At 41.4% G+C, this 18,654-nt stretch overlaps 1 protein-coding gene and 1 non-coding gene across 2 annotated transcripts in view; both read right to left on the minus strand.

Moving 5' to 3' along the window:
* LOC124802913 (prolyl endopeptidase FAP-like) overlaps positions 1-18,654 on the minus strand; it is a 760,857-nt gene that overhangs the window by 14,058 nt on the left and 728,145 nt on the right. The gene's annotated exons all lie outside the window — the stretch shown is intronic.
* Trnas-cga lies at positions 7,140-7,213 on the minus strand. The gene has a single exon. It is a non-coding gene; the product is annotated as a tRNA-Ser (tRNA).

An 18,654-nucleotide genomic window follows, 5' to 3' on the forward strand; every position in this document is an offset into this window, starting at 1 on the left:
ATGTATAAAGACTTGTTCTGCATCATTACAATTTAGGAACATGAAACTAACTAACTGACTCATTAAAGTGAAATACTCTCTCTCTCTCTCTCTCTCTCTCTCTCTCTCTCTCTCTGTGTGTGTGTGTGTGTGTGTGTGTGTGTGTGTGTGTGTGTGTGTGTGTGTGTGTGTGTAAGGTGGGGGTGGGAGGATTATTTGCTTTGCAGATTATCCAGGCATAATTCATCAGTTTTGAGAAAATAAAAAGGTTCCTGATTCCTGGCATTCTATTTTAAATAGAACAAATATATTTGTTTACAATACTCTATTAGGCAAGGGTCTAATGTTTTACTACTGGAAGAGACTGCAGACCACAATCTTACTGTCAGACATTCCTGAAATGTCTGATGATTACTTAATAATCAAAACAGGTATCCTGCATATAGATGAATATGGTTCGGCATCCAATTGCTTGAGGTCAGATATGGAAAAAAGAGGATTTACCGCTTGCCTTAGGAAGGGATGCAGATACAAGACTTACTAGATTTTGCAATTGCTACATTAGTAGAAATTCATGGAGAGCAAATAGTAATAGTTGCAATATAGAGGGCTCCAGATAGTAATTTTAAGTTATTCATGAAATGAGTTGTTTATTACACATTTTTTAACTTCTAGATGAAATGAAGTATTACTAAGTGGAAATTTTATGTTATAAAAAATAATCCTGTATCATAACATTAAATTCTACTAACTCTTGGATTAAAATTGCATCAGAATACCATACAAAACTAAGAAAATACTTTTCAGAACACCAGTGGGCAATGCTAATGATTGGGTTTAATTGCATTACAGATTATATTGTGAAATTCAAAGTAAAGCTGTTATAACATCAAAATGTAAATATTTTTCAGGAAAAAGTTAGATCCTCTAACAATAGGTTCGTAATTGCTGCAATGAGAGACTTCGGAAATTTCTTTAAAGGTAAATAATTAACTAGAAAATCACCCCCAAATTACATTTCAAAATAAGTTTGATAAAATTCAACTGTATGCTAGGTAACTAATTTAGCTTCAGTTGTAGTACAACTGAAGCAGATCTCTTTAAATCAATTAACATGCCTCTCAGTTGTGGATGTCCTATATACAAAATCTTGTGTATGCTAAGTCTCAAAAATAAGTTTTAAATGTTGTCAGCTATCTGTAAAATAAATGTTTCAGTGATTTCCATGAAATCAGTAATATTGCAAGTCTGAGCTGTGTACTAACTTATTTATGCTGCTAACCTCTTTGTAGTGGCACTTTCGGAGACTTACATAATATGCTGTTGCTATATCGAATCACAAAATATTTGAGAAGCTCTTGTAAAACTGAATTTTTAAACACTTGGCACAATATAAAATTCTCTGTAGGAAACAGTTTGGATTTTAAGAAGGAATGTCAACATAACAGGTTTAACAAGAAGCTGTTGATTACCAAGAGTGTGGATTACTGGTTTGTGGGTTATTCATTCATAGGAATGAATATTTTAATTTAGGATACATTATTATACATGAAACTCATGTTTTACTTCTGGGAGATGATGCAAGCCACCATCCCAATATAAAAAAATACCTGAAATATTTTTATGTTTTTTCCCTTCCCATCTTAGGGTAAATATGGGGCTTCTAACCTTGTGACATGTCCATGACCAATAACCTGTCTATAGTTTTGGATACCCCTTCCCCTGGGAGCTAAAGGTTGATACTTTTCCAACTCAATTAAAGCTGGCAAAAAAGTTTTTCTCAGAGATGGTTCCCTTCAGAGAACTTGGGCTGTGTTGATAAAAGGATAAAAGCATGTGGCTAAACTTAGCCAGAATGAATGCATTGCTTTTCATAATTTTCTAGCCACTGACAGATCTCAACAATAGCTGTGCTTCTATAATGGATTATTGACAATGAGTGTTAATCTGTAATACATGTCTTGTTGTTAGTGAAGTTATGGACAGTTTACATGTGCTAGAAAGACTGCCACAGGTGCTGCCAGCACAACTTGCAACATTTAGATTCACTGTGCTACTATGGTACAACTATTGCTAGGTCGCAGCAGTAATGTAATAACAAGACTGTTAGTGCGAAGTGTTCTGGACAAAGCCAATACATGATGAAGGGGCCCAACAGCTACCTTTTGTTGTGCCACTTATAATTCAGTCTCATCTTTTTGCATGTATACCCAGTGTACTGTATTTGGCAACAACATCAATTGTTAACCCTTTAAGTTAAAACATCGAGTCTCGAAGAATACGCTCAGTCATAATAAAGGAAAAGTCACCCATTTCTGGCTAGTGAACTCTTACTCGTTGGTGACTTGTTAAGTCATCCAGTAGCCAGTGCAGTCACCACACCATACTAACACATGTAAAATGAGTTTGTCTACTGGATGTGTGGAGAGGGGCAGTGGTCCTTCAGTGATGGAAGTGCAGGTTGGGGTGAATGCATTTTATGAAGTGCTGAAAATATACTTTTCATTCAGATGATGTACTAAGACAGAGAGGTCACACAGAAATAGAACAAGGGTTTTACAGTAGTACATTTTAAAGATTTTTGTGTTCAAAGCTGACATGATGCAGTTACAACAACTACATACACTACTCATGTATATACCGTACTTTGCACCACACACATTACAAACTATAGATTGTAAAAGTTGGTAACAGTGATAGAAGTGCATGAAGTGAAACTGTAGCACCTGAGCTGTCGTTCCAATTTATGTTTTGCACAGTGTACAGAAATTCACTGAGCTGATTTCTAATAAGCTTCTAAAGTCATTTGGGGAAGTAAACTCATTTTTAGATTTCTCTGTTTCTCTCCTCAAGCCTAAAATAACACTTTAATGGTGGTGAGAAAATGAAGTGTAGCTCATAAGAAAAGCATTAAACAATAACAAGAATGGTGACAAAGTATGTCATTAAGCAGCTGTCCACATTTACCCTTATGGTTTAAAAACCTAGGTGCAGTGATGTTTTTGGTTTAATTCAACAGGGTCATCAATTTTTGCTTTTTTCTGGGTGAGCCCAAAGGATAATCTCATGTTTTGAATGTATAATTTGTGGGCATAGCATGTTGAAAAATGGCTCAATTACCTTGTACCCAGATACCAATTTCAATTTTTTGGTGAGTTTTTACTTTATGTTACGCATCTGTGATTTTTCAAGCACTTGATAAAGTTCATTACCACAAATTAATGTACAAACAATGTACTGTACATTTAATTTCTTTCATTTAGACAGATTTTGCGTAACTTATCAGAGAGGAAAGCGCTTTTTAATCACATATGTCAATTACATGTGTTTTTGCTCATATTTTGGGGGTTTTAACATTTTCCTCAATTCATAATTTTCCTCAGTTTTGCTTTTTTCAGTCTGTACCACATGAAAATGTAAAATAGGGGTTTCACTGTATTCGCTTGTTTTGTAAGACTGAATGATTTATGTGAGGTATCTCTCTCCTTGAACAGCAGTTGTATGCGCAGACTGCCAGCTGCACCCCTCTTAGAACTAAAGAGTATACAGTGTGATTTTTTCCACCATGTACAAACTCTAGGGACTGATCAGTGAGAGGATATGGAACAAAAAAGGTGTAATGAACTTATGTCCGGAAATGCATGGTTTCCATGCTAGAGACCATTTATTCAGGCAACATGAATATGCTGCTCCAGTGTCCCCACATCTAGAATGGGCTTTGCATACATGATACTTTTGGGATGGCCCCATAACCAGGAATTGCATAGGTTGAGATCCAGTGAATGAGCAGGCCATCCAACTAGACCCCCGTCATCCGATCCATCAACCAGGGAAGATACAGTTCAGATGTGTCTGGATGTCAACCACAGAGTGGATTGGAGCACCATCATGTAGCAGCCACATAACCCTTTGGATCAGCAATGGCACCTGTTTTAGCAGGGGAGGCAAACTCACCCGCAAGAAACACCTATAATTCCAGCCTGTTCGGCAATGTGGAAGGAAGACTGGTTTCAAAATACGGTCACCACTTATCTCGACCTACACATACCAGCTGCACTGATGCTGATAATTTGCTGCCACCATACCATGTGGGCTATGCATACTACCCCACAGATGACTTGTGAAAGCTGAAGATATCACTCTGTGTAAAGGGGTGGCCTTGTCTGTTAATAAGGTGGATGGCATGAATCTTGGAATCGTGGCTACCTGGGAAGAAACCAGTGACAGAACTGCTCCTGATGTGGAAAGTCTGTCGCTAATAATCCCTGCACACACTATAAGTGATATGGGTAGTAACAATTGTCATGGAGAATGTTCCACACGGTTGTCTGGCTTATCCTGTACTGGTGGACCATCTCCCTGGCACTGACATGGTGATCACCTTTTAGAGTGTTTATCACATTTTCCTCCAAGTCTGCTGTCTGATCATTTTGGGTGTGTCCTTCATGATTTCCTGCTTTCTGGAATGACCCTGTCAGACAAATGGTGAAATACTTTTGCAAACATTGAATGCTGGGGTTGTTGTCAGTGGGGATAGGTCTCATGATACAACCTTGCTACCCCCCCCCCACCCCCCCCACCCCCCACCCATTGACATTTGCCTTTGGTTAAGCAAATACCATGTCGGCAAGCCCTCAATTCAAATATGGAACCATCAAGTACAGTACTGTATCACATCCACTACAAGGTAAGCCAGCAAGGGAAGTAAATTGGACACAACATTACAAATTGCTATGGCAGGAGAGGGCACTAGGGCATGATTCATGAGGAACAATACATACTGTAACTGTGGCTACATGGTACAGCGCATATTAAACCACAGTCTCTTATGATTGAATAATTAGTCTCCAGCATGGAAACCATGCATTTCTGGACATAATTTCATTAGACCTTTTTTGTTCCACATCCTCTCATGGGATCAATCCCTAGATTTTGTGCATTGTGGAAAAAATCACCCTGAATAGGCCAGAGTGCAAAGCTCAACTGGCCAGTTGTGTGTTATCCATTATATTTGCTTTGTCTCTCATATGTTTATGCTTTTTTGTGTTATAAAGTTACAGCGTTCTTGGGTTAGAACATATTGGTGATGAGTACTGTATTCAACACCATGTGTTCCACTTCAGTCATTGGTCATTTAAGTTTAATTTCCGTGGAAGCAGTGCTTAAATCTTTCCTTGACCAACAGCATATGCTGACACTTTGTGTTTCCCGTTTAACAACTATATCGGCACAATGGGGAGCCCTGCCAACAATATATCCTCAGCCATTCTGAGCCTACAATGATGCAACAGAAGACTGGACATTTACAGAAAATGCCTGCGACAACATTTCCAGACATTTGGGGCAACAGACGTAAACTTGCGCAACACTGTTGTTTTGTTGTGGATCTCACCTCATGCATATCAGTTGTTGTGTCAGTCCACCATCTAACAAGAACCTTCAAGTCTTTCTTCTGATCAGATGTGTGTTACTTTCTATCTATCACTGTAAATATACTCACATTGTTGCTGCTTGTGTGGAGTTTTACCATTGCCAAAAACAGCCAGAACACTCATACAGGGGATGGGCAGCAGAATTACATGGACTCAGTCTTCATTGTAATTTTGTGACAAATGTTTGTAAGGAATCCTACGCAGATCAAATGGTTCAAAATCGTATGTCTTGCTCCTGATAGGGAAGTTCAAGAGCGAGCTCTACAGGGTGAAAATCCTATACTTTCAGAAGAGTTAAACATAGCTCAGTCATTTAGAGTTTCATAAGCTGCAGATAGTCATATAGAAGTGTGGTCCAAAGTTTCAGAAATCACTTCCTCTCACCCCTCCCAGCCTTCAGTCAGTTCACAAGGGAATGGAGAAGCTATTGTGGTAGTCCAATACACGTCTCAGCATCATGTAGGTAATTGTTGTTCATGACAACATCAGTCTACATCACAACAGCAACAGCCTCTTGCTCTGCTGCCTTCATGCCCATGCTGTTTCATTTAACACAAAAAGACCGCATGCCCCAGATGCTGGGCAACATGTATAAGGTGACATAAAAAATGACGCATTGCTTCTGTATGCAACACTCTTCCAAACCCGAGTGAGGATGAAACAAACATGGATGTAAACAATGTGTCAGCAGTGATGGTGTTTCCAAGCAAATTATGCACTGAACTGTCTCTGGCTCCATTGTCATGGAAGTTATTGAGTTATAACGAACAACAGATTCCCATTCTTGGACAGTTTCCTGCACCCGTAACTTACACGGCCATGGTGCAGTTGTTAACATTCCTAGTTGCTGACAATGCTTATGCTGAAAATGTTGTGTTCTGCCCACTCGTCTAATACAGGGTGTTTAGGAAACATGGTTTCCCAGATTTCTAGGCAACAATTCGAGCAAATTGTATTAATGAAGTTTATTACAGTAAGGTAAATTGACACTACTTAACTTTGCATATTCACAAAGGTGCATCACAAACAAATGGCGACACGCTAATAATCAATGTTCTTCAGTATATACAATTACAATGCAAGCAAAACAATACAGTGAAACTTACTGGCAGATTAAAATTGTGTGCCGGACCGAGACTCGAACTCGGGACCTTTGTCTTTCGTGGGCAAGTGCTCTACCAACTGAGCTACCCAAGCATGACTCACGCCCTGCCCTCACAGCTTTACTTCTGCCAGCACCTCGTCTCCTACCTTCCAAACTTTACAGAAGCTCTCCTGCGAACCTTGCAGGACTATTGCAGGACTAGCACTCCTGAAAGAAAGGATATTGCAGAGACATGGCTTAGCCACAGCCTGGGGGATGTTTCTAGAATGAAATTTTCACTCTACAGTGGAGTGTGCGCTGATATGAAACTTCCTGGCAGATTAAAACTGTCTGCCGGACTGAGACTCGAACTTGGGACCTTTGCCTTTCGCGGGCAAGTGCTCTACCAACTGAGCTACCCAAGCACGACTCACACCCCGTCCTCACAGCTTTACTTGTGCCAGCACCTCGTCTCCTACCTTCCAAACTTTACAGAAGCTCACCTTGCAGAACTAACACTCCTGAAAGAAAGGATATTGTAGAGACATGGCTTAGCCACAGGCTGGTGGATGTTTCTAGAATGAAATTTTCACTCTGCAGCTGAGTGTGCGCTGATATGAAACTTCCTGGTAGATTAAAACTGCGGCCCGGACCGAGACTCGAACTCGGGACCTTTGCCTTTCGCGGGCAAGTGCTCTACCAACTGAGCTACCCAAGCATGACTCACACCCCGTCCTCACAGCTTTACTTCTGCCAGCACTTCATCTCCTACCTTCCAAACTTTACAGAAGCTCTCCTGCGAAACTTGCAGAACTAACACTCCTGAAAGAAAGGATATTGCGGAGACATGGCTTAGCCACAGGCTGGTGGATGTTTCTAGAATGAAATTTTCACTCTATAGCGGAGTGTGCGCTGATATGAAACTTCCTGGCAGATTAAAACTGTGTGTCGGACCGAGACTCGAACTCGGGACCTTTGCCTTTCGCAGGCAAGTGCTCTACCAACTGAGCTACCCAAGCACGACTCACGCCCCGTCCTTACAGCTTTACTTCTGCCAGCACCTCATCTCCTACCTTCCAAACTTTACAGAAGCTCTCCTGTGAACCTTGCAGGAGTGCTAGTTCTGCAAGGTTTGCAGGAGAGCTGTAAAGTTTGGAAGGTAGGAGTCGAGGTGCTGGCAGAAGTAAAGCTGTGAGGATGGGGCGTGAGTCGTGCTTGGGTAGCTCAGTTGGTAGAGCACTTGCCTGCGAAAGGCAAAGGTCCCGAGTTTGAGTCTCGGTCCGGCACACAGTTTTAATCTGCCAGGAAGTTTCATATCAGCACACACTCCGCTGTAGAGTGAAAATTTCATTCTAGAAACATCCCCCAGCCTGTGGCTAAGCCATGTCTCTGCAATATCCTTTCTTTCAGGAGTGTTAGTTCTGCAAGGTTCACAGGAGAGCTTCTGTAAAGTTTGGAAGGTAGGAGACAAGGTGCTGGCAGAAGTAAAGCTGTGAGGACGGGGCGTGAGTCGTGCTTGGGTGGCTCAGTTGGTAGAGCACTTGCCCACGAAAGGCAAAGGTCCCGAGTTCGAGTCTCTGTCTGGCACACAGTTTTAATCTGCCTGGATGTTTCATATCAGCGCACACTCCACTGTAGAGTGAAAATTTCATTCTAGAAACATCCCCCAGGATGTGGCTAAGCCATGTCTCCGCAATATCCTTTTTTTCAGTAGTGTTAGTTCTGCAAGGTTCGCAGGAGAGCTTCTGTAAAGTTTGGAAGGTAGGAGATGAGGTACTGGTAGAAGTAAAGCTGTGAGAGCAGGGCATGAGTTGTGCTTGGGTAGCTCAGTTGGTACAGCACTTGCCCGCGAAAGGCAAAGGTTCCGAGTTCGAGTCTTGGTCCGGCACACAGTTTTAATCTGCCAGGAAGTTTCATATCAGCGCATACTCTGCTGTAGAGTGAAAATTTCATTCTAGAAACAATACAGTTTTTAAGTCACTGCTGTAGTGTTCAGAGGGTGGCTAGTTTTCAACTCAGGCCACAGCTAGGCAGCATGACATATATATTCTCTCCGTGTAGAGGCTGATCCTGTCTCAGTGTTGTCTTAGAGAGGGGTTTGTCAGTGTACTATTGGTTGATGTCATCTCACAGCCCTCTCTGCTCTTTTGTTCTTGATCATCGTGCTAGCGCTTGTCGTTACGTCGGGACAGAAAATCTGTTTGGTTTGGATGCTTCTAAGCTTTTCAGATTCTCCACTGATGATGAAGTGCATTTGTTTTCTGATCAAGTGCCATATCAACAGTTACATTACCTCTGTGCCAAGTTTTCCTCTTCATTTCCTCCAAGACTGGTTTGTGCAACAGAATTTCAGGCTTGTATTATGATAAAACAGTCTGCCTGCTCCCATTTTTTCTGGACCCACCCAGTACACTTAATTACAGGATCAAATAAAAGCAGAATTAGATCACCTTCAATCTCTTGATGATAAAACAGTCTGCCTACCCCCATTTTTTCTGGACCCACCCAGTACACTTAACTACAGGATCAGATTAAAACTGTGTGCCTTGATGTTATTCAGCCTATTTCATCCAGTGAATGGTCAACACCACTGGTGATAGTAAAAAAATCTACAGGTAAATTATGCCTTTGCAGCAATTTAAAAAAAAATCAATTAATGCACAGTCAGTCATTGATATCTATCCTTTACTGCACACTGTTGAGCTGCTAGCAAAATTGTCAGGGAGCCATTATTATTCAAAGATTGACTTAGGAGATGCATACTTACTGCTTCCACTAGATAAGAAATCTAAATACCTTCTAGTTTTCAGTACATTATTTGCACTATATCATTACCAGTATTTGCCTGCTGGTGTGGCAAGTGTACCAGCTATTTTTCAAAGCTTTTTAGAGCATCTTATTGCATCAGTTGGTGGCTGCGACAACTATTTAGATGCATAGTAGTGTCTGGTACTTCTACAGAGGAACATTTGCATAAGCCTGATGCTTTATTTTCTGTTTTACAGTCGATGCAATGTGGACAAGAGACAGTTTTTTCAACCTTCTATTACTTATTTGGGTTTTGAAGTGTTTCATGCTGGCATTAAACCATTGTGCCACCATACTGAGGCTACTGCTGTGTTGCTACACCCCACATCCATCTATGATTGACAGGCATTTTTAGGCAAAATTAGATACTTCTGCGAATTCATACAGGATGCTGCTACTGTGGCTCAACCACTCCATGCTGTTAAGAAAAGATGTTCCTTTTAATGGCCCCCAGACTGTGACCTCACATTCAAGATGTTGAAATCGAAACTGCAGTCAGCCCCTTCTTTGGTCACTTTATAGCCAGGCCAGTACCTTGTGTTAGCCATGGACACATCTCAGATCAGCCTTGGCGCCAACCTTGCTCACAAATATGCGGATGGATTGGAACACCCTATTGCATATGCCTATAAAACCTTAAATTCAGCACAACAGCATTATTCACAGATAAAGAAAGAAGCTTTAGCAACTGTGTATGCTCTAAAAAAAAATTCATATTTTCTATATGGATCTAAGTTTTACCTGATCACAGACCACAAACCACTGGTGTCTCTTTTTAAACTACCAGCATCCTTGCCAGACAAGGCCACACATTGCTTATGGTATTGGGCCCTTTTCCTGCCACTATACAATTATGAGATACATTTTCGACCTATGGTGCAACATACAAATGCGGATACCTTATTGGTTTTGCCAATTGGTCCAAATCCATATTTTGATAAAGAGGAATTGCTTTGTTTTCATTTGGACATGGAAGCTGAAAATATTATAGATGGTTTTCTTCTTATTAGCATTCAAACTGCAGCTACAGTAGCTGCGGATACCGTTTTATCCTTTGTGCAGCATGACTGACCAGACAAGCTTCCAGGCCATACTTCAGATCTTTCTCTTCGGGACGGAGTTGTGCTTTTAGCTACAGAGGCCACTGCTCCCTGGATTGTAGTTCCACCCATCCTTTGGCATGATGTTATGCATTTATTACATGTGGACCATTGAGGTGTGTCACATACAAAAGCATTAGCATTGAGACATGTTTTTTAGTCAGGCATTGATGGACAAACAGCCTGCTCACACTGTGCCCCCCCCCCCCCCCCCCCCCCCAATCATTCAGACCCCTGTGCATCTTTGTCACAGTGATTCATGTAGATTTTGTGGGACCTTTTTCAAATTTCTATTAGCTTGTTGTAATTGATGTATATTCTAAGTTTCCTTATATGGTGTCCTGTCTGTCTGCTTCTGCAATGGCAACAATTTCAGCTCTGTGAAAAATTTTTGCAATGGGAGATCTTCTGTATACGTTAGTTACAGACTATGGCCCCCCAGTTCATATCTCAGGAACTTTATCCCCCCTCAGTCAAACAGGGAAACAGTATGACTTGTACAAACATTTAAGACTCAGATGAAAAAATATATTTTGGATGTGTCACCGAAAGTAGCTCTTCACCTATTCCTCAGTTACAATAGGTTTTCCCCTGGTGGAGAAAAAGAGTCCAGCAGAGTTGTTGCATGCCTGTAAGCCCTGGACTCTGCTACATCTTCTTCAACTGATGTCAGGACATCTGCCAACACTGGTGCTGCAACTCTTCTCGCCTGGCACAGCTGTTTTGGCTCATTGTTTTGGCCCCTGACTGAAATGGGGGCTGATTGTCATCAAGAGTCACCATGACTGATGACTGTGTCATCCACACTGCTGGGGGTAGGATGTCAGGACACTTTGACTAGCTACAATCTCACGTGGACAGCTGTGCACTGGGAGTGCCTCCACCATCCACTCATCCTCCACCTGTCCGGCTATCTCCTACATCGTGGCCAGTGCCGTCATCTTATCCACCACAGCTGCCAATGCCTTCACAACACTGTCTTCTGCTGAGGGTGCTCCGTTCAGTTCTCAGGAGCCGAGGCACGGAGCCAACTCTCCCAGCTGCCGCCTCCATCACTGCTGCCTTCATCAAAGCAGGCACTGCCTGTTCAGACACCTTCACCGCAGCCTCCTTCACCAGGGTTGGACTCGGACATGGCAGTGGGAACAATGCCAGTGCCACCTGTTCTACCATATGATCTGTCACAGCGGGTGGCACTGTATGTGTCCGTGCTCATACCTCTTCTGATCCTATGCACCTGTGGCATCGTGTGATTCAACAACCAACTTCTCCGGCACACTGACAGAAGAAATGGGTGTGAGTACAGTGTTAACTTCTTCGAAAAGAAAGGGAAGTGCTGTAACTACCAAATTAGTGTGTGCACCACTTCACAGTTTGTTCATGAAGTTTGTGCTTGATTTGGCCACTAGAGGGCACCCGACCTGCTAGTATGACAGAAGTTGCATGTGCAGCGTGCTGTCTGTGCTCCTATTAGAACTAATGACTGTATAGGCTGGAGTGCAATGCTCTGCTACACACTTGTATGTTGTCTGTTGTATGTACTTTCTCTCTAATGTGTTGATGCTTTTTAGTGTAATAAAGTTACAGTGTTCTTGGGTGAGAAAAATTACCAACTGAATTTCAAGAAACAGCTTTTGCATGGTGGATCAGACATCCTCATTTCCCGAAAATTTTTGAATGTGCTCAACATAAATCACATTATGATATTTCTAAGGTTTGTGACAAGATGATGATAATAATACCTTACTTGTAGAGGGTAATTGCAACATCCTCTGGTGAAAAGAGAAATGTAATACTGCTATTCATCTGACCAATCTTGTAACACAGATTTCCTGATTTGAAGACACAGATGATGAAAGCTTCTACTACACTTTGACTTTGAACAGATTTGAATGTGTTGTTGTGTATACCAAAATAAGACACACAAATCTTTCTATGGATGCCCATATATTTGTTAAGGGGGTGAAACACCCCCTTGAAAACAAATTGAGTTTAATATTTTTGAATGACTACCACTGAAAAGTTCAAATAAAAGTTCTGTGGTTTTTAATGAATATTGCAATCGTGCGTCCAGATTTATTGAAAAAGTTTTTTTTCCCCCAAAATCCCCTCCCCCCACTATTTTGTTTTTTATTTTGACATTTCACTAATAGCTAATTGTATAGCATTGCTAATACCAAATTCAGTCATACACGATGAACTAGTATACCAGAGACGTAATTGTCATTAATAAGATAGAAATATCTCTTTATCAAAGTGTCAAACAATTCTGTGCATTGTACAGATTTACATTAATGTTACAACAATGATGTACAAACAATTTCAAATATCACATAATTAAATCCAAAAAGTTTGGAACTTGAAAATAAATAATACACCAAATGTAAGAGGAAAACACAAATACAATGCAAGATATTTTATATCTCATAAAATTAAAAAGAAAAAAAAAAAATACACAGAACAATAAATGTAGAATATACATTTAGAATAAACAAAGTGGTACTGTTGAAAATATTTTTGTTGTCATCTTTAGAAATGTCTGACAGCTCCTCCCTCATTTTTTCTTGACTTCTTCAATATTGTCAAATCACTGCCCTTTCACAATGCTTTTCATGCACTGAAATAACAAAAAGTCACATGGAGTCCGGCCAGGTGGGCAGCTTCTTAAAACTTCCAATTAAAAGGTTTGATTGGGGGTCTGACTTGGAGGAACAAACACTGAATGAACTATGCCCTTTGCATCAAAAAAGCAAATCAGCATTTGTTTTGATGTTTGGTTTGACTTGATGATATTTTTTTGGGTGGCATGACGATGACGTCTTCCATTGTCTTGGCTGTTGCTTTGTTTCTAGGTCATAACCACAACACCATGACTCATCACCTTTACCAAAAAATCTGGATGAGTTTCAAGCTGTTGTTTCAAAGCACAACATGTTTCAATGTGATGTTCCTTTTAACTATCAGTCAGAACCCAAGGAACAAATTGGGAGCAACCATTTTTACTCCCAGATCTTCAATTAAAATTCCATGAATCGTGCTCCAAGATTACCTACTCATCTCTGACAGTTGATCAGTTGTCTTTTGATGGCCTGTGAGGACAAGCTCTCAAATTTTTTCAATGTTTTTGTCAGTTTGGGCAGTTGATGGATGTCCAGAATGAGGTTTGTCATAAATTGACAAGTCACCATTTTTAAACCAAGCAAACCACTCATACATTTGAGTTTTTCCCATGGTGTCTTATTGTTAGCTGTTTTCAACGTTAAAACAGATTCAGTAGCATTTTTACTCAAAATTTCACAGCTGCACATTGTTCACTTAATTTGCCATTGTGAAAAATGAAATAAGAACAAAACAGTGCTAGCAAAAACAATCACTTCAGATGAACAGATAAAGCCAGGTCAACAATACAGGTGGCTCTGAACTGGCAATGAGTTGAGCTATACACGCCTAGCGGCACAAATGCGTACTACACAAGCTCTGGCCATGGCAATATTATTCCAGTTTGTTTTGGATACCCCCTCATATTTATGTGTGAAAGACTTATTAAACAGCCCAGCATCCATACAGCGATACACAGCTATTTCTACCTTATTTCTGACAAATGCATCTTTGGAATAACACATCATCCTATACTGTAATTGGATAAATACAGAATCTACTCACCAAGTGGCAGCAGGAGAACACACATATAAAAAAAAGATTTTACCTATGCAAGCTTTTGGAGCCAGTGGCTCCTTCTTCTGGCAGAAGGATTGAAAGGGAAGGAAGATGGGTGAAGGGAAAGGAACTTGAGAGGTTTAGGAAAAGGAGTAGAGTTTGCAAAAGTCACCCAGAACTCTGAGACAGGAGAGACTTAACAGAAAGGATGAGAAGGTGAGAGTGATTGTTGGTGACTGCATTGGTTGAGATGCGAAAACCTGAAAGCTTAAAGGAGGAAGACAGGATAATATGAAAGGCAGTGATTACTGCTAAAGCATTGTGAATGAGTTAATAACAGTGAAAAGATAAGTACATTGTATGTAATAGAAGTGGGGGAGGGATGGCAGAAACTAAACAGGTCAGAAAATGAAAGATGTAGTGAACTAAAATGGAGTGAGGAAATGAGTAATTACTGTGAAGAAATGCTGAGATGGAAGAAATTAATATAAATTAATGCCAGGTGGGTTGGGAGAACCAAGGACATGTTCTAGTGCTAGTTTTCCGCTGATGAGTACTAAGAAATTGGTGTCTCTTGGAAGAATCCGATGGCATGTGTGGTGAAACAGGCACTGAGGTCATAACTGTCATGTTGTAGAGCATACTCTGCAACAGGCTATTGTGTGTTGCTAGTATTTGTCCTCTGCCTGTGTCCTTTCATCCTAACTGATAACTTGGTGATAGGCATGCCGATGTAAAAGACTGAGCAGTATTTACATAACAGCTCATATATGAGGTGTCATTTCACAGGTGGCTCTCACTTTGATACTATATGTTTTGCCACTTACAGAGCTGGTATAGTTGGTGGTAAGAGGGAGCATATGGCAAGTCTTGCAGTGGGGCTGTCACAGGATAGGAGCCATAGGATAGGGAGATGGGCGCAGAAGGAGCATAGGGTCTGTCAAGAATATTGCAGAGATTGTCAGGGTGACATAAAGCTGTTGTAGGTGGGGTGGGCAAAATCTCACATTGAACTGTTCTTATTTCAGAGCATGGTTTTAGGAAGTCAAGGCCCTGGTGAAGTAGCTGATTAACACATTCAAGGAGAGAATAATACTGAGTGACAAGTGGTGTGCTCCAAAGTTGTTTTTTGGAGGGATCAGCAGTATCAAGATTGGATATGATGGTCTGAGAAATGTGCTTTTGAGCTAGGCTGGTGGGGTAGTTATGTCCAGTGAAGGCTGAGGTGAGAAAGGCGTAGTGCTGTAAAGAATCTGCATCCAAACAAATACATTTGCCTTGAATGCCAAGGTTGTGTGGTAGGGAACATTCGATATGAGAAGGATGGCAACTGTCAAAATGTAAATATTTAGAGATACCAGGAATTTTAACAGGTCAGCCTTACCATGAATCAATATGCCAAAGATGTCATTAATGTATCAAAATCAAATCAGGGGCTGAAGGCTTATGGATACCAGGAAAGGTCCCTCCCCCAAAATCCATTGTTTTTGAAAACATGCTTTTGCACTATCAAAACTTATGTCCCACATTCTGTTTCTTGAAACCTGCTTTTTCCTTGGAGTTACTCCCAAGGGCCTAATACTAAAAGTCCCATTTTCTGGTTGTAATTCTACTCTACTTCAGACACTTCTACAGTTTCAAATACAACAGTCTCTTGCTCTTGCACGACTAATATGTGACCCATTTACCTCATATGCCAATTTAGACTCCACCAGACTTCCCTCTTTCTACAAAATGCTGCAGTTATCTGCCCGTCATGTTTGCTTGGATTGTATCATCTCCAAGACTACTTCAAACTGCAACAACATGCCAGACTTCACATCAAAATCTGTCCCACCTTCTCCTAAACCATCTCAGCAGTGGTGTTTCCCTTCCTGTCTCCTCTCCTACATACTGAGCTTGGCTGACCTCCTTAACATCCCACAGCCTTCACCACTGCCTCCCAGACCAACAGTAACTCATAATCTCAAGAACGTCACAACAGTACATTGTTCTCAACCTCCCATCTAAAGCATTCTCTCCTCCTAAATTATCTTTATTACCTAAGGGTCTCACTTTCAGCCCTGAACCTGCATTTAATCATGCTGCTTTGGTGAGGACCTACTTTCCCTCGCACACAATGTCAACTGGAAATATCACTTGCAACCCAACCCAAAACGTTTCCAACAGAAAACCTGACATAGAACCCTTCCTTGAACAGCTCCAACCATGATTCCAACTTGATCCACCACCACTACCTCAGTATCATCCATTTCAGGCCTTCCAAGAATTCCTTATGTCTAGCATTGCTTCAAAACTCTTCCTCAGATCCCTGCAATATGACCCTAACCTGTCCTCTGCAGAACTCCAAGCTCTGCATTGTCTAAAAGCTGATGACTCCATCACTGTCCTGCCAGCAGAAAAAGAATCTCTCACTGTTTTACTTGACCGACAGGAGTATGTTAGTGAAGGTCTACTCCAGCTATCTGACACCTCTACATATGGCATCTGCCATCAAGATCCCATCCCTGTGATTCAAACCCACCTGCATCCCTCCTTAAAACCTCAGGCCTCTCACAAGGACTAACAACTCAACCCACAGAACTTCTCACACCACCCAAACCACCTTTTCCTTCTTCCTAAGATCAACAAACCCAATCATCCTGGCCATCCTATAGCTGCTGGCTTCAAAGCACCCACCAAATGTTTATCTCTCTTAGTTGATCAGCACTAGCAATCCATAGACTTCCCTCCTATATTAAAGACACCACAAATTTTCTAGATCATCTGAAATTCATGCCCATCCCATTCCCACCACACACCTTGCTTGTTACCATTGATGTCACCTTCCTCTATACCAACATTCCCCATGTACATGGTCTGTCTGCTGCTGAACATTTCCTCAGTCAGCACCTACATGATTGCAAACCTGTTACATCTTTCCTGCTCACATTAATCAACTTTATACTTACCAACAACTACTTTATCTTTGAGGGGCAGACATACAGGCAGATCAGGGGTGCAGCCATGGGAACCAGGATGGCTCCTTCTTATACCAACCATTTCATGGGTCACTTAGAGGGGGTTTCCTGGGAGCCATAAGCCTTTGGCCCTTGGTTTGGTTTAGCTACATTGATGACATCTTAGCCCCATGGGCTCATGGTGAGGTTGAGCGGTTAAAATTCCTGGAATCTCAAATACCTTCTCCCAATTCAATTTCACATGGTCCTATTCCGAACCCCATGTCACTTCCCTTGATCTTGATCTCATTCTCACTGAAAGCCAGCTACACGCTTCTGTCTACATTAAACCCACTAACAAACAACAGTACTTACATTTTGACAGTTGCCATCCTTTCCTTGTCAAATGTTGGTTTCTGTACAGCCTTAGCATCCTAGGCAAACATATTTGTTCGAATGCAGATTCTTTACAGCAATACACCACCATTCTCACCTCAGCCTTCACTGGACATAACTACCCCACCAGCCTAGCTCAAAAGCACACTTCCCAGGCCATCACATCCAGTCCTGGTACTGCTGATCCCTCCAAAAAACAACTTCGGAGCATACTGCTTGTCACTCAGTATTATCCTCTCCTTGAATGTATTAATCAGCTACTTCAACAGGACCATGACTTCCTAAAACCATGCTCTGAAATAAGATCAGTCCCATGTGAGATTCTGCCCCCCACACCTACAATAGCTTTTTGTCACCCTGCAAATCTCCGCAATACCCTTGTCAGACCCTATGCTCCTTCTGCACCCATCTCCCTATCCTAAGGCTCCTATCCTGTGACTGTCCACGCTGCAAGACTTGCCCTACACACCCTCCTACCATCACATCCAATAGCCCTGTAACTGGCAAAACATATACTATCAAAGGGAGAGCCACCTGCAATACGACACATCATATACCAGCTATTATGTAAACACTGTTCAGCCTTCTACATCGGCGTGCCTACCACCAAGTTATCAATTAGGATGAAAGGACACAGGCAGAGGACAAATACTAGCAACACACAATAGAATGTTGTAGAGCATGCTCTACAACATGATAGTTATGACCTCGGTGCGTGTTTCACCACACATGCCATCTGGAGTCTTCCAATGGACACGTTTCTCACAAGGGGACCTCCCCATCGCACCCCCCTCAGATTTAGTTATAAGTTGGCACAGTGGATAGGCCTTGAAAAACTGAACACAGATCAATTGAGAAAACAGGAAGAAATTGTGTGGAACTGTGAAAAAATAAGCAAAATATACAAACTGAATAGTTCATGAGAAGATAAGCAACATCAAGGACACTGGGAACGCAGAAGTGCCGTGGTCTCGTGGTAGCGTGAGCAGCTGCGAAACGAAAGGTCCTTGGTTCAAATCTTCCATCGAGTAAAAGGTTTAATTTTTTATTTTCAGTTTATGTGACAAACTCTTAGGTTTTCATCACTTTTTTGGGAGTGATTATCAGATCCAAAAGAAAACCTAAATCGGGCAAGGTAGAAGAATCTTTTAACCCATTCGCCAAGTGTACAAGCTAGGTGGGTCGACAACATATTCCTGTCATGTGACGCACATGCCGTCACCAGTGTCGTATAGAATATATCAGACATGTTTTCCTGT

Source organism: Schistocerca piceifrons, chromosome 6, assembly GCF_021461385.2.
Source record: "Schistocerca piceifrons isolate TAMUIC-IGC-003096 chromosome 6, iqSchPice1.1, whole genome shotgun sequence".
NCBI lineage: Eukaryota > Metazoa > Arthropoda > Insecta > Orthoptera > Acrididae > Schistocerca > Schistocerca piceifrons.